At 36.8% G+C, this 18,149-nt stretch overlaps 1 protein-coding gene across 2 annotated transcripts in view; it reads right to left on the minus strand.

Moving 5' to 3' along the window:
• Positions 1 to 18,149, minus strand: part of septin9b (septin 9b) — a 77,330-nt gene that overhangs the window by 25,338 nt on the left and 33,843 nt on the right. The window contains exon 1 of one of the 2 annotated variants that reach the window (XM_051897101.1): positions 9,114 to 9,247. The exons of the other annotated variant lie outside the window; for it this stretch is intronic. The gene's annotated coding sequence lies outside the window, so the exon portion shown is untranslated. Of the gene's footprint in view, positions 1 to 9,113; positions 9,248 to 18,149 lie in introns of those variants that run through there. 2 annotated transcript variants of the gene reach the window in all.

The following is an 18,149-nucleotide window of genomic DNA, read 5'->3' on the forward strand; positions in this document are numbered from 1 at the left end:
ACGATTTCCTGTCAGTGAGTTACACACACTACATGACAGTCTTTTCTGAGAAAACGTGGCATGCTGAAACAACCTAAAACAGTAGACAGTAACAGAACTACAAGCAGCCATGTTTTGGCCAGAGAATTTAACCTATGCCATTTAAACAGAGAATTAGCAAACTAAACATGCTGTGTGCTCATACATTTCAATATCTGTCTTACTTATTATTCAAATTAGAAACATTTTCTGGTCAGTGGTCACCATAAAGTGACTGCTCTTTCACACTATATACTTTATCTTATTTTTCACTTTTCCTTTTATAACCAATCCTAAATAATTGTTCAATAAAACCCCTCACTGTAAAAGTGTGATTTCATATCTGGCTACCTGTTCAGGAAAAGCTTCTTCTATCTTTTTAAAAGTCCCAATTTAGACCCATACACACATTAACACACACTTGCTAAACAGCTCCCAAGGTAACTGTGAAGTTTGAATACCAGACAGTGCTCTTTTTCACAAATTAGTGCAACTTAGAGGCCATAAAACATATTGGCAAAACATAGAGGAAAGAGCAGAATCAGGCAAACTACACCCCTCAGGCTCCACCTTCTACCTCAGACTTCACCTTCATTTCAGCCTCTGGCTCCAAACACTGTATGATTAATGCAGTCTTTCAGTTTGTGTGGAGTTTTGGCAAAACTCCTAAAGCCAATTAAAATAAAATGATAGGTCTAGGTAAACCTAACCCATCAACGAGCTTCACTATTGAGGCCTAGAACTTTCCATTCATCTCAGGGAAGCCTCATGGTTTACTGTGACCTATATTTTTCATATGTTAACCCAACAGTCAATCACATGTGAAATCCACAGTTCAACCTTGAGTGAACCACAGTTTTTTAATACCAAAGTGAAATGTTATCCCTGTAAGTTTAGCCTGTAGTTTTGAGAAGACAAGAGGGAGAATCTCCCATGTAAACTACATTTTCAGAGAATGCCAAATAGTCATTACTGTATCTAAGGCAGGATTTTTGCTGGCATGGTGGGTCAGAGTGATCACAACATGTTGTCATGTTAATTATGGTTTAATACACAGACCAACCATAACTTGTGCCATTGGTTACATGACTGCGTTGCCTTCCAAGTAGGTGATGCCAGCACCTATTGTTTGCCATCTGCTAAGAAACAAAATGAGGCATGAATAGGAAAGGGGGCAGTGACACAGGCACACAAACTATGATTTAAATATACCATAAATCTCAATTAGTTCCTCTTTTGATTACGCTTTATGCCTCATTTAAAATGTGAAGTGCTAAATTCCATATCACTGTCAAAAACAATGGATTATCTAGAGCAGTGGTTCTCTAACTGTCCAGGCACTTTAGAAACATACTGTACACACAATACCATATTTTAATACACATCAATATTACTATATTTCACACAAATGATGCTGCTAAGATGTTGCCTCATCAGTCCTGATTTGTGCAGATCTGTGAAAGAGCCTTTTCAGCATCTAAAAACACACTATGGTAAGATGGTAAGATTTAGAATTAAATCCAATTCAAACAAATCACCTAGAAAAACAAAACAAACCAAAACTAGAGTTAAAGTTTTTAACCCAAGACTCAAATCTCATCAAATGACGTCTCAGTAAGCATAAAATACTGTGTGTGGATTGTAACCCCGCATAAAGATCAAACAATGCACTAAAAGAGGCCTCTTAAAAGAAACATAATTTTGTAGATGTTACAAAAAACACTTTCTCCTTTCTTAGCTTAACATGCAGAAAATCTGTATAAGCCTTTTGTAGGTTTAAATAAAAAAGAAAAAATGCAAATAAGCTTTGTTTTTTATAGGTCACACATTGTGGGCCAAAAAAGAAAGAACAAATAAAAAAAACTACACCATAACATATTTAAAGGCAAGAATGATATGGTGTTGACAGATTTCCAAAGGGGATCAGACCCTCTATGCCACATTCAACATAAGAGCTCTAGGCATGATCTGTGCACACTAGACACTCTGTGGACTCTAATACACAAGACCAAAACCTCAGTCTGTCAGTCACTTAAAGGATTAATTCACTTTCAAATAAAAATTACCCCAAGCTTTACTCACCCTCAAGCCATCCTAGGTGTATATGACTTTCTTCTTTCTGATGAACACAATCGGAGAAATATTAATAAGTATCGTGACGCATCCGGGCTTTATAATGGTAGTGAGCGAGGATCAACGAGTATGAGCTGAACAAAGTGTCTCCATCCACATTCATCCATCATAAGCATATTCCACACAGCTCCGTGGGGGGGGAAGCGAAGCGATGCATTTATGTAAAAAAAAATATACATATTTAACAAGTTATGAAGTAAAAAATTTGTCATCCGCCAGACCGCCTTCCGTATTCAAGAACTGTGAGAGTTTTACACTTTTTTCGTAAGTAGAATACGGAGGGCGGTCTGGCGGAAGCTATATATTACCTCATAACTTGTTAAATATGGATATTTTTTTACACAAACACATCACTTTGCTTCAGAAGGCCTTTATTAACCGCTCAGAGCCGTGTTTTTGATGGATGGAGACACTTTCTTCAGCTCATACTCATTGATCCCACTCACTGCAATTATAAAGCTCGGATGTGTCAGGATATTTATTAATATTTCTCCGATTGTGTTCATCAGAAAGAAGAAAGTCATATGATGGCTTGAGGGTGAGTAAAGCTTGGGGTAATTTTCATTTGAAAGTGAACTAATCCTTTAATCTCAATCTTCACAGCTTTTAAATCACAAAGCCTCTTTACAGAAAACAATACAAGTCAGTTCTGAAAAGATGTAGCTTCAGTGGCAGTTATCCTGTCTCTCATGCAAAACTTGTGGCCTATATTAGCAAGTGTCGGAGTTCTAACAAACAGGAAATAGGGTCTACCGCTAAAGTGTGTCCCTGCACACAAATGCAAGCAAATTTATATGCACATTCTGCTTTTGTAGCTAAACGTCACATTTATGTTTCTTATGTGATTTCTTGTTTTAGAATTGATACCATTGCCTTTTATTTTATTAAGCTGTTCAAATAGTCAATTCTGAATAGTTTGCCTTAACAGTTGGAACATGCTTTTAATTTTCTATTTTGCAGTTTGGTCAAAGACCACAATATGTATTCCATCAGGTACATCTATAAGTATGACCGGGTTTGTCCTCTATGAAAATTATAACATTTAGAACCACAAAATCCCCAACTATAGCACAGTATTCCACAAGTCTCTAGTTTCCAATGAGTTCTCCAAGATACGTAAAACCACAGAGAACTCTCTCCCTCTGAATTGAAAATCTGACATAGTTTATTTCCTGTTTTCACTTTAAGAACCCAAGAGATTGTGTGTCCCCCTTATGAAGCTGATCCAACCCTGTGCAGAAACCATATAGCCACAGAAAAGCAAGGCAAACACTGAAACAAGACCATCTAACAATTCATTCCTCACTGGCAACATACTATTTAATTCTGTCTTCATTCTGACCCAGAACATTTGGGAATTTGCCTATGTTTAGTGGTCTGTGGTATATTGGCCCCTGTGACTGGACTTTGGTCTGGCAACAGAGATTCAAAATCAGTTGAATAAAAAACCTTTGTACAACTAACAATTAGTGTCAACAGCCAATGAAGTTTAGATCTGACAATTGCCCTAAATGTGTATTTAAACGTGTTTTGGTTACGCTAAGCTAAGAATGTAAATGCTGCTAAGGCTTTTCTTACTGAAAAGGGTGTCAATTTATAAGAACAACAGAATAAAGGAGGAAGGAATTGATACCACCTCGTATATATACCAGCTATATACCAACTTATTTTGATACCACATTACAAGACATTTCAGGTAACTCTCAACTGAGTAACCAAATTTATCATGGTTCAGTGATATTGTGTGAATGCAAAAATAACCATCCATAATGAGTGCAAGGTAAGTCAGGCAGAACTAATGCTGAATTATCTATTGCATATTTTAAACACAAGCTCCCATAGATGTGGTCTGATGAGAAAAAATCCTCATGGCAGAAGTATGATCTTTTCGAGTTCATAAATTTTGATTGCAAATCCTCAATTTGTGACACCCAGTCCACTCTCAATAAGTGTATGAAACCATGCGGAATGTATAGCCAGATCTAGACAATCAGTCGGAAAGCACAAGAGGCCCATTCCACAGATCCAGGGTGAACCTGAAGGAGGAAGTGGTAATAAAGTTGTATGTCTCTCTTTGACTGAAGCAGATATATGGAGCCTTATGTTACCTGGAGCATTTATAGAAACTTTCACGTAAAAAGCACCAGCTGGAAGACAGGGATGATCCTCACATGCTTCATGTGTTCACCAGATGCATCAGACAAAAGAGTGAAACACTGACCTCAAGTCTCATTAGAACAGACAATCACAAGGAATGTAACATAGTGAACTATCAAAATTTATGTAAAAATCTGGGTGTGTTTCTCATAAACTGGAGAGCTCTGAGGATATTTGGACTGAAGCCCTTCAAGTTATGTTCTATACACTCAATTGTCAATTAGGTCAATGTAATACACAGTTAGTTACTGTACTTCACCATAGTTAATCTATTTAGTATTCCAATATGGAAAATTCCAAATTCAGAAAATACAATATGGGATGGTGATAGCACAGAAGACAACTCAACAGTGTCTTAAATAGAAAGAAAATTAAGCATGAAATTACTGGGAAATCTGCATTTTTTTAGGTATTATATGGTGGGCTTGGGTGAGCATTCTATATAGTAAAGAATATAATAATGTTATTTGTTGAACAAAAAAGTTAACCTTTAATTTATTTATTTTTTCCCCTCTTTGTTGACTGGCATAATAGGTGGAAATGGGTGAGGGTGAGGTATTTATTGCTAATATTTGCTAATATTTGGCTGCTTTTGATTCAAATTGTGTGTAATGTTCCACCAATCCTTGTGGAAATCTAAAGAAGCCTAAGTATCTAATATTTTTTTGGAAATGGGATGTTTCTTTCCAGGGCACCTGAAAAACCCAGAAGTGTACTGTAATCCAATGTATATGTGTGTTGACTTTCATTTGTGTCTCATGATGTAAACCGAGACTCTTTTGACAGCATGCATCAAACACTATCAAAGCTGCCAATGCACAACCATGTCAGACCCCGGATAAGATACTCCACAGACCAAACCAAGTGGCGTGTATTCAGGACGTTCTCTTTTCCAACTGTTTTGAGCTGTGTACAGCTATTTAACCTCACAACTCCTTTTAAAAGCCAGATACAACTGTAAACTACACAATGTTGATCTGTAGACTGAACTTTGGTGCTCAGCATGAAGAATGCTACTGGAGGACTCATCTTTCATCCTGCTTGTCCCTTGAGAATTCAACCTTTGCCATTACATGCCACAAGCAGATGGTGACGAAGGGTGTTAAAATACAATTTTCTACAGTGAACCAACTAGAAAGGAGAAAAGTAGACTGTCTGAGTGCTGTAGGCAAACAAAACTGCAGAGAACCAAAAGAGCCACTGTAAAACCATTTGTGATGAGCACAGATAAATGTATTTTTATTCAGATCAGGCAATCAATGCATCTTTATGGCACTTTAATGTAAATGTTTAATCTGAAGCTTAATAGAGGATGAATGTCTTACTTTTAAATGAAACCATGCATATTAAATTGAAACCACAGAGAGAGGCAGACTTTGTCACATCAAATATTTGTAATTACATCAAAGCCTTTAGAATTTAACGCCACTAACAAGATGCTATAAATCTAACCCATTGTGTTTTTTAATGGCTGATGCCAATTCTAGAGATCAAGGTGGTAAAAAACGCCAATATAATATCATGACTGCAATATTCCTGCACAATTGCTGAAATGAACACTTCAGTTGTTTTACACTATATAACTATATAACTATAACTATGACTATATATATATATATATATATATATATATATATATATATATATATATATATATATTAATTATATACACTATGTACACTGTATATATTGTATATTGTATATGTTACAATGTTATATACATTGTTAGTAGACCTTGGAATTTACATCATCCAAAAGCTGATAATCCAAAAATAAGTCTCAAGTCTCAATTTATTTATAAAGCACAATTAAAAACAACTACAGTTGACCAATGTGCTGTACAATGATGTAAAAGACTTATAAAAACATGTATACAAACCAAGCAAACATCAGACAACAAACAACATCACAAGTCATAGGCCTTAGTGAAAAAATACGTTTTTAACTTTGATTTGAAGATATGCAATGTTGGTGCAGTTCTAATATGGATCGGTATAAAGTTTAGGTGCGGCTATGGCAAAAGCTCGATCACCCCTAGATTTTAATCTAGACTTTGGAACAGTTAACAGACTCTGGTTGGCGGACCTAAAAAAATAGGCAAATATTGAATCAGCCTGACCAATATATATCAGTCTACCACTATTGTGAAGAACAAAATAGGAAAATGAACATAAATGTTGAGGCCTTACACATTTTAAGATGTTAAACATTAATAAAACGGATGGTCAGTCTTAGACATAAGATTGTGATATAGTATGGTGGTGACAAGCTTTCTCATTTTCCGCATGCACTCTATATCACAGATGTAATAATCAACACTAGTGTTCAACAACAAACTGTCCTTAATTTTCACATAATTTCAAACAGAACCAATTATTCTTACACTGAGATTTAACCCATGTAATGCACCTTATAAAGTAATTACAGTGCTTAATAAAGTTAACCCCCAAATGGAAAATAATTATTTTTAAACATTTGGAGAATGTATTCAATTTGGATGCATGTACATGATGTTAAAAAATGGGTTAGAGCTTCGAAAAAGAAAGAAAACAGCTGTAGGGGAATAATATAATATAGCAAAAAAAAAGTTGAATGGCAGCTGTTCTACAGATGTGGAAGGATTTGCTGTGAAAAAATTGGGTCGATATATGAGGAAGTGGTGTTTTATCTGAAAAAGGAACTCGGCTGAACAAGTATCATATTACCTTGTTGATGTACTGAAGATGACAGAGGTATTTGTAATTGGTTTATAACCGAGCTCAAACTTAACTGAAAGATCGGTGTGCTAGATAAATTGCTAACTGCTGTTACTGTAAGAAAATGACTGGAAGTAATCTGACACTTACTGACAAATGGAATGAGAAGTTAAACAGAGGAACAGAACAGATCTGTGTTGATTACAAAAAGGTCCATTTACTTACTTGTTAATCATAACAATTAAATAGCAGGAACTATATTGTCATGCAACACAAAAATAACAGAATTAACATAAAAAGCCATTAAAAATAATTGGTGATTGGATATTTATAATCAATAGAGCAAATGTCTACAGCTATGACACACAAGTTTGAACATGTGGGATGCTGGGCCCAATGTAAACTAATTAAAACTGATTATCAGAATGCCTGATGGTTAAATCTGAAAGCAGTGATGAACAGTGTTGGGGAAAGCTGCTTTTAAAAGTAATGCATTACTATAGCTATGTTTCCATCACCCTGTGTTTATACACATTTTGAAGTATCGAATCAGAAATGAGTGATGGAAACGCCAAATTTTGGTGGAAAAAAAGCCCACATGAGGTTCTTGTGCAAAAAAGAGTTAATGCGAATAATGGGAGATGGAAATGCATTTGCTAAATACATACTGACATAGCGAACATTAAACCCCACATGGGGTTTAATGGCTTTTTCCGCTGATGGTGTTTTATTTACTGTTGGTTACTAGGTTGCCAATACCACCTTCATCCGCTTGAACAACTTGATGGAAATGCACCTAATTCAATTTTTTTTTCCGAATTTTGAAAAGATTCGCTTTACATATGGATGGAAACTCAGCTAATGTTGCTTCACTCCCTAAATAAGTAAAATTGCGTAATTTGCGTTACATCATTTTTCTAGAAAGTAACGTGTTACGTTACTTTTGTGTTACTTTTTTTTAACTGGGCTGTGCTTGCTTGCTTGATTTTTTTAATAATAATAATAATAACAACAACAAACAAAATTTCTACTTTTGGCAAATATAAAGAATATGAATAAGCCTCAGGCTGAAGGAAATGCAAATTCACTGCTGTACAGTAAAAGGTGCAGCTCAAACAAACCTTCCAGCTGTGCTGCCCTTCTGGATTGCAGAAAAATAGGATGCGAAAGTTAAACACTCTTACTTCAGTGATAAAAATAAAGAAAAAGAAAAAAGAAACACAAATGTGATGTTTATCTAAAGTAATTTTTGCTTATTGTTATGGTTGAATTAGATAATTGAAGGCCAACAGCAAATACACTGGTTAATAAAGTGAGATTAAATACATAAAGTATATTTGTGATATTTAACATTTAATTATTGCAGGTTTGTGTAATATTCTGAGTTTGCATTTTACTGTTTTATTCATTTTGAGGAATACTGAATCTGTTTTTATGCAAGATGGAGTAAATGCATGCTCACATTTAGTCTAGAACTATAATACCCATCAAATTTATACAGCACACACAATAACTCTGCACCTGATTTCTCTCAACATGGGGACAGGAGAGGTGTCAGTCAATCAATGGGAAAACAAATGTAACTTGTTTGAAAAAATTGTAAATTTAAAAGTAATGCATTACTTTACTAGTTACTTGAAAAAAGTAATCTGATTGCGTAACTCATGTTACTTGTAATGCATTACCCCCAACACTGGTGATGACACACACCCCACACAAAGAAAGGAGAGGGCCAGGAGGAGGAGAGAAAGGGAAAGGGAGGGGGTGGAAGAAAAGTAAAGGAGGGGTTCACTAAGCTTATCTGTTTTAATGCACAGACAAACAAGTGAAAGAGAGGTCTTAAAACTCAGTACAAAACCCCACAAACTAGCCAAAATCTCCTCTTCACTTTCTCTCTCACTTGCTTCCTTTCCTCACTGGCAAGAACACAGTGAGGACACCTGGGAAACTTGTGCAAACAGCAACACACACACGCGCACGCGCACCCACTCTGTAGCTCTGTAAAAGCATTACAGCCTCTCTGAATGAGACTATGGAAAGAGATGTAAAACTCACGCAGAGAAAGTCCGTTTTAATAAAAGAAATCATGGAGAGCAGATAGTGACTCACCCTTCGTTTAGTAGCTCTTGCTGTCTTTCTTTATCTCTCTTTCTGTCCTTCTTTCTCTGTGCCTGAGTCAGCCTGCAACACCAGCTGGACTCACAGCCACGCCCACTCTAGAGTCATGTGACCACAGAGCAGCCAAGCAGCACTCATCACCCATTCATACAGGCTATAGTAAAATCTGTCATGGTGTGTGTGTGGCTCAGATTTTGTCTACATTTTGGGGACCAAATGTCTCCAAGAATATAGTAAAACTTTTATTTACTGTACAGTGTGAGGGAAGCATAACGGCTTAATAAAATAATGTCTGATACATTTTTTTAGGGTTAGGTATAAGGTAGAGTTATTAGAAGATCCAATAGCTCAGTATAAAAACTATGGAAGTCACAAAAAATAAAAAGTCCCCACCATGATATAAAAACAAACATTTGTGTGTCTCTCCATGTATCCATTAAATTATAGCCAGTGAACACAATCAAAAGCAATGTGCCATGAATTCCTTAAATTATTCTCACTAAAATAATAAACACTGATTTTTATTATTAGTAGCATATAATTGTAAGTGGATCAGTTTTATTTAGAATTCTGAAAAATAGGCTACCTTTTTTAATGAATGAATAAATGAATGAATGAATTGAATACAATGTCATACTATATTAAAACAAATTTATATTAACATATTTATATTTTGGCTCAAACTACTGGTATGTTCCTCCAATAATAAAATTAGTTCTCAAAATATGGGTTTTTAAACTAAAAATTATTATCATTACTTATTCTGAAGCTTCATTTGAAACAATGAGACAAACTAATACAGTTTCCTGTGTCTGATAGTAACCACATCCTACAAATGCATTCTACACTGATTGTAATGATACGACAGTCACATGTTCAACGTTTATTTCAGCCTTTTGAGATGGCAACACCGTCAAAACAATTCTTAAGACACTGATAATAATGAGAGAGGCTAGACAATGATTTTAGGGTACAGGAAGTAGTCTGTCAGAGATGCATTAGTCTGTAATCCTAAATACATCTGAGAACAGCTACATTATGTTACTCAGGAACTCTTGACCAGAGAAAGACAGAGAGAGAGAGTGGGAGAGAGACTTCCTGTGGGTTTTTTCTGCTTATCTTAATTACGCATATACATGCGAGATTGGTCCTTAGAGGTTTGACAACATAACTTCCTGTTCATGATAACCACCATAAACATCCAAATATTACTGGCCAGTTGTTGCTCTTCACACATAGTCAGCCTCTTCCTGAGATTCTATACTGGAATTGTTTGTTATTCTAGAATGAATGTTTATGTTGTTTTCCTCACAGGAAGTTATCAGAAAGCAAACTAAGGTGTATCACTGCCCAAGAGCAAAATGAATAAAAAACAGTCAGAGAGAGACAAAAAGACAGAGAGATAGAGAGTGTAGAGAAGGAAGCTTGTGCTGTGCAAGATTAGATATGATAGTGAAAGGCATGCTTTAAAATTACAGCATATGGAATTGATTTCACAGCTTTCTTAGTACTGAGGCAGTGAGGATGACTCATTCTTAAGGCCTTTAGAGATTTAAGACTGCAGCTCTGTCTTATCTGGAAGAGGTTTGGGTTTAATACCTTCCTGTCCCCTGGTGTTTTTCTGTCCTAAATAACTGAAGGACATTTAGTTTGAGGATGATATGTGGTGATAGTAAAGCTGTCACCTTTAAACATCTTAAAGAGTCTCAATGGTTCATTGAAGCCATAATCTACGGTCAGACATTGACTACTAGAAGCATTTAAATTTGGTTTTATTGGTTTTCTGAACTAATTTACTCTGTGTCCAAACATGCAAAGCTTGTGCTTTAATTTTACTCAGCAGATCCTCACACAATGGCTGTGTCTGAAAGCTGAAAAATACTGCCTCACAGGCAGCATACAGTGGTGGGAAGGCATTTCCGAATTCTATAATCATGTCACATCCTATCTACACATCCTTCATCTGATCATTTTTTGAAGGCAGCATATAGATGTACCTATCCCATGTTGACATACCACTATCCTGTGCATTGAGTTGAGCTAAAAAAATAAAATGGTAAGTATTTTTTATTATATATATATATATATATATATATATATATATATATTAAAAATCACTATTATAAAGTGAAAAAATACTGAAAATATTGAAAAAATGATTGAAAAAATGATTGCACAACTTAATGTGGCGATGTACATTAAGTAGGTTATGTAAGTCGCCATTAAACAAAAGAAGAAGAAGGAAGTAGAATGGCTCTGAGTTGGCTTACCCTGAGATGGGAAATTCTGAGATTTCGGTTTCAGAACAGCTAAATTGAGTTAGTTCAAACAACTCTGAGTAGGTTGACTCTGAGTTAAGTGTGTGCACCATGACTATGAAAAGCCATGATCAATGGAGCACCGATATTGATTCACCTTGGCAACAGCACCCAACAAAAAGACGTCCGGATACTTCCAAGTCAATACAAGAAATTATTATCACTGTTAAAATAAAGTGAAAGTGAAAAGTGGCAAGCGGTAAGTTTTTGAACTAATATCCATTTTCATGGAATCCCACAGGCAAAAAAAAAAAAAAACATTAACAGGATGCAATAAGTGTAAATGATTATATTTATTAAAATTTCCATTTGCATTAAGATTATTATTTATTACCACACTGGCAGATAATTTTACTTACTACTGTAAATACTTCTGTATTTGTGGCATACAGAAGCCACGAAGCAGTTGTGCACTGCAAATACATCTTATGTATAAGCAATTAAACTGCTTCTGCATCACATATACAGCATACAAACTGCTAACGGATCATGTGTGAAATGATCGTAAGCTTTAGAACACAGCCTCCATCTACTTCCTTTGTGGCTTCTTACAAAATGGCACCTTTGAAGGCCCTGTCAGGAACAAAAGAGTTAACGGGTTAGTTCACCCAAAAATGAAATGTCTGTCATTAAGTACTCACCCTCATGTCATTCCAAACCTGTAAAACCTTCGTTCATCTTCGGAACACAAATTAAGATATTTTTGATGAAATCCAAGAGGTTTTTTTTGATGAATGACAGGGGAGAGACAAATTTGTTGAATAAAGTCATTGTTTTTGTTTTGCTTTTGTGCACAAAAACTATTCTCGTCGCTTCATAACATAAAGGTTAAAACCACTGTAGTCACGGTGGCTATTTTAACGTCTTTACTACTTTTATGTTCCATGAATGATGGTAATTATGTTGCTTTCTATGGGGGATAAAAAAAAACCTCTTGGATTTCATCAAAAATATCTTAATTTTTGTTTTGAAGATGAACAAAGGGCTTACGGGTTTGGAATGACATAAGGGTGAGTACTTAATGACAGAAATTTCATTTTTGGGTGAACTAACTCATTAAAAAGGGAAAAACAACCTTGGGAAAATTTGTTCATTTATTTAAAGCCTATTTCTCTGAGGTATAGTAAAAGACAGATAGTGTATTGTAATCAAGTTTGTTGTTAATTTATTCCAGTTGTGTGGTCATTTGCTGCACTGCTGCACTGCTTCTAACATGTTTACAGTTACTCACGCCACAGGTCCACATCACATCTCTCATGAATAGTGTTGTTCATCGCATCTTTGGAATCACTACAGAATGAAACCCCCTAGAGCTGGATGGACCCTGCTGTTCTGTAACCTGAGGCTGACAGCTGTGAGTCATGAGGTCATAATATGCAGAACACACAGGGAACATAAGGTAGGTCAAAGGTTGTTTTGCACCCCCCACAGACTAAATCATTTCTCTTTCTCTCCTTTAAAGACAGACATCAATGCTTTTCATCAGAGTCCACCGCAAAAATACAATGCAGTCAGGCCACTGCAGGGGAAGCGGTGAGGTTGTGGTTCAAATAATATCCCTATGTGATGATCCATGTTATCAGGGATGAGCCCAAAGTCGAATACCTTAATCAAAAAGTCATGTTAATGACTTCAAAATGAATAAACAAATTGTAACGAATGATAAAAAGTAAAAATAAATGTTAGATGCTATTACTCATTTGTGCTTGCTGGATAACAGGTGAGCCAGGTGCACAATATTTTAGATAAACAATTAAAATTACAACACAAGAGTGAATTTAAATGAGGGATTGGAGATGTCTTTTCTGTTTGTTGAACATGGGTTCCGGCAGCTATTTTATTTTCAGTGGTTTTCAAAAAGAGGTGGGGACATTTCCCACATGCAAATGACACCTATGTACTTCATTAAAGAACTTTTCCTTTTATCTAACATTTAGTATTATTGTTTTAATTAGAAGATATTTACATAAATGTTGTAAAACAATAATTATAGGCATAGCCTACTTGCTAAATTGAAACTATGAGTAGATCAGACTTAAATTTAAAATGACTGTTAAAATAAACTGACTAAATTTAGTTTTATCCAAAATAAATAATTTTGTTATTGTTACAGATATAGATACAGATACTAGTTTTATTGAACACCCCTACTTGTTATAATAATTTTTGTATTGTGAGGATGGATGGCTCTGCTCAGAGAGAGCAAGATTCATTCCACCTTATCGTCATGTTACTGTCTATCATTCCAACTTAAAGAATAGTATAATTACTGGTACTGTACATATGCACATTAGTACATATGCCAATTCTCCACTTCATGATGCGTTGATGAATATCATAGAATGCTTGCTTGTAAGTATAATATATATGTAATCAATAAATCCAAAATCCATTTTTACACCTGGTTTTAAGGTCAATTTTAAATGGTTAGGTGGGACAGAACACTATTTACACCTGGTAGTAACGTGCATCTCCAATGAAGGCACTTGTGATCAGATTTCGAGGGAAGGGTTTTTGATTTCATGAGATATTATGTCTTGCTACATGTCACTCACCACATTAGTGTTGGTCTTCTATGATATGAACGCAGTTCTACTGCTCAGGCATAATTTAAGACTACATTGAACAACCTCTTATAAAGTTAAAAGACTAAAGTGTTTAAAGAATTATATTGTGACAAAAAAGAACAAAAAAATCAGAGATAAAGAGGGAGAGAGAAATCAGATGGCGATCAAGCACATAGAATATCTATGATAAGACAAAAGGGGTAGACTGAGAATAAAGTCAGAGTGGCCCCAGGGTAAAGTCATTTGAACAGTCATTTGAATGGTTTGCACTGTGGTGGGAAACTTGTGTGACCTCTGACCTCCCTCCCACCATATAAAGTAAACACATGTTTCCGGAAATTTTATCAAGAGAGGACTGTCATATTTCCAGTGACGCATCTCAGCTCAACTCTTCTCAGAGACAGAGGGGTCCTCTGTCAGCATTACACACAACTTTATCAAAAACAACAAAAGCCACCAGAACTCAACTTTTTGTTTCTGAACTGGATACTCCAGAGTGCAAGTGGGTGTGTTTGTTACAGATTTCTTCACTTTCTTTGAGGCTGTGTACAGTATCGCTGAGTGCAAAATTGAATACTTTCCTACTATATGGTATGCGAAAAACAGTACGCCAACAGAGTAGTATGTCCGAATACATATTATTCAAAAAAGCTGTAGATAAGAATAATGTCTCAGGTTATGCATATAACCATGGTTCCCTGAGAATAGGGAATGAGACGCTACGTCCCCTAGGGGTCACTATGGGGAATGCCTCCGGCATGACAGGTGTCTGAAGCATGAATCTAAACACGACAATGAACTTGACATTGGCAGGCAGCAGTCTATGACGTCACCACTGGTGCGACCAAGAGTATAGAAGGGCAGCAAAACATCATCCACTTCTTGTCTGAAAGGAGACGTCTGCAGGAATACTGAAAGCATGGCAAAGGGACGCAGCGTCTCGTTCCCTGTTCTCAGGGAACCATAGTTACGTGCGTAACCTGAGACGTTCTCTTTCGAAAGGGAACTCTACACTCTGTCCCCTAGGGGTCACTATGGGGAATGGAATACCCACACTGCCATGCTGGAGGAATGAGTGCCCATCAGCTGAGCTAAGTTAAAGGACTCAAAGTAGTCTTCATCCCTACGGTGCACACCAGCAACATGATCATAGACTGGAGCTTCTCAAGAACAGAGGTCTCAACAGGATGACTTTAAAGAGAGGAAGCCTAACAAAGTTCATATTCAGGCAAGTGTCTAAAGAGGCTCACAGGGAGCCTTACACTCAGAACTCAACACTCTAAGCAACACTCTAACCCAAGGGCAATACCAAGAAAGCTCAGAAAGAGATATAAACTCAGTCTAACTGGCCCGCGATGCTCCGCAGTGTGGAGGCCTCAAAACAATGAGTCTCATAATGAGAGGAGGCCTAGCAACACTCCACACTGAGGTCAGTAGCCAAGGAGGCTCCCAGAGAGCCTAACAACCTAGCATACTACCTTACCACCTAGCAGAGCTCTGGGAGCGGAGGCCTCAGCATGACAACTCTCTAAACGAGAGGAGACCTAACAATGACCCACACTCAGGATATCTTGTAAGGTGGCTCACAGAGAGGCTTCAACTCACAAATTGCTATCCCAGCGGAGCTCTGGGGAGCAGAGGCGTCAATAGAAACACCCTCTAGTGAGAGGAGGCCTAGCAACACTTGCAGCAGCCAAAGAGGCTCACAATGAGATTAACCACTTGGCAAACAACCAAGCCGAGCTCTAGGAGCAGAGGCCTCAGCATGACAACTCTCTAAAACAAGAGAAGACCTAACAATGCCCCACACTCAGGATATCTTGTAAGGCGGCTCACAGGGAGCCTACAACTCAAAAATTGCTATTCTAGCAGAGCTTTGGGGAGCGGATGCCTCAATAAGACAACTCTCTCTAGTGAGAGGACATCTTACAACACTTGTAGTAGCCAAGGAGGCTCACAGAGAACCTAACAACTTAGCATAGAGGCTGGCCGAGCTCTAGGAGCGGATGTCTCAGCATAATGACTCTCTAAAGCGAGAGGAGACCTAACAATGCCCCATGCTCAGGATATCTTTTAAGGAGGCTCACAGGGAGCCTACAACTCAAAAATTGCTATCCTAGCAGAGCTCTGGGGAGTGGAGGCCTCAATAAGATAACTCTCTCTAGCGAGAGGAGGCCTAACACTGCTCCATTGTACAGGCAGAAACCAAAAAGGCTCAGAGGGAGCCTAACGACTCAGTACTACTGCCTGGTCTAGTTCTGAGGACGGAGGCTTCAGCATGATGATTCTCTAAAGTGAGATGAGGCCTAGCTACATCCAACACCCAGGACAGCTTACCAAGGAGGCTCACAGAGAGCCTAGATACTTGATATTGCTATCCCTGCGGAGCTCAGGGGAGCGGAAGCCTCTAACAAAATGACTCTCTATAGCAAGAGGAGGCCAAGCAACGTTCCCAACACAGGAGAACCAAGGATTTCACAGAGAACCTGACACTCAGTACCAATGCCTAGCCAAGCTCTAAGAATGGAAGCCTCAACATGACGACTCTCTAAGGCCTAACTACGTTCCATGCTCAAGCTCTTCAAAGTTATGTGGAATCTGATTGGAATATTGTCAATATTTTTATAATTTATTAGCTGGAAATAATCATTCTGAAAGTAATTTGAGTGATATCGTTCCTTTGTGTCTTTATCATTATAGCTGTGGTGTGGATTTCTCTATTCTCACAGAATTAGAACAATTAATAAACTTCATAGATATAGTTATCATTATAGTTATAATTCTTTGTGTGAACTGCCCTTAATTCAGTAAGATGTCCATAACAACATTATCTGTAAAGAAAATAATTTTGGGGTCTTTGGTATCCTGTAATGTCCTCCTGAAATTCATGATTAAAAGGGGATATGTTGTATCCTTCATAATCAAGACCTTTTTATACAGATTAAGTATATATTTATAATAATAATAATAATAATATATATATATATATATATATATATATATATATATATATATAATTTGTTGCATGCATACATCTATCTTATGTTAAAAGTGAATTTAGCAAACAAAACATCTTTCACATTACTGTTAATCCACAGCTCCTTCACAAAACTGAGTACAACAGAAACAGAAGATGAAAAAAAAAGAAAAAAAAAAAATCCTTGCATCTTATTTCTACTCACAAATCTCAGACACCCACTCTCTATCTCAGATTTAGCTGGTGAGAAGAGAGGGAGGTTGTTGGGTTTCCATGTTTTATGATATCTTTCCATAGACACGATTTTTATACTGCACAAACTGTACTGTATATTCTATCCCCTTATCCTAACCATACCCCTAAACACAACCCTCAAAGAAAACTTTCTGCATTTTTGTATTTTCAAAATTAATTAATTTAAACATAATTTAGCGATTTATAAGCTGTTTTCCTCAAGCTGACCAAAAAATGTCACAAGGTCAAAAATTGCTAGTATTACTATCCTTGTGGGGACAAATTGTCTGCATAATAAAGGGAATATCTGACACACACACACACACACACACACACACACACAGTATGAGGCATAGAGCCAGACAAAACACTCTGCAGAAGGTCTAGGGCACCAGCAGGAGGCGCTTAGTTGATAAAATCTATTTATCACCATTTTGACAGCCCCTCTCTCGTGCATGGATAACATGTTTGGACGGGTGGTCTGGGTATGACCTCACTGAGGCAGAAAACACAGCTCTTCTTCAGTGTTACAGACCCAAGAGAAAAGATTTTAAAGTAAACTTCTGCAATAAGGATGAGTCACATGATCTGTAGGAGGAGGGACCCAGAGACTGGGATGAACCAAGGTCAGGAATAAGTTAGAAAACCAAGTTACGACTAAATTTAAAGAATAAAACAGGGGATAGTCAGTTGCCTGTTAAACAGTAGCTACATAAAAAAAATTTGTTTGAGCATTTCTGGATTGAAGCTGATCTGATCTGAGGTTTTATAGAAAATCAAAATAAAGCAAATCAAAATATACTACAAAATATACTACATGTTCACAGGCTCTTAAATGTCAGATCTAGGGGAAACAATTGGAAGGAAGGACGTGAGACAAGCTGGTGTGAGGTCAGTTCCTGCTCCCAAAAAACTGAATGAACAGGAAGGA

The sequence above is a fragment of the Ctenopharyngodon idella genome, chromosome 6 (genome assembly GCF_019924925.1).
Source record: "Ctenopharyngodon idella isolate HZGC_01 chromosome 6, HZGC01, whole genome shotgun sequence".
NCBI lineage: Eukaryota > Metazoa > Chordata > Actinopteri > Cypriniformes > Xenocyprididae > Ctenopharyngodon > Ctenopharyngodon idella.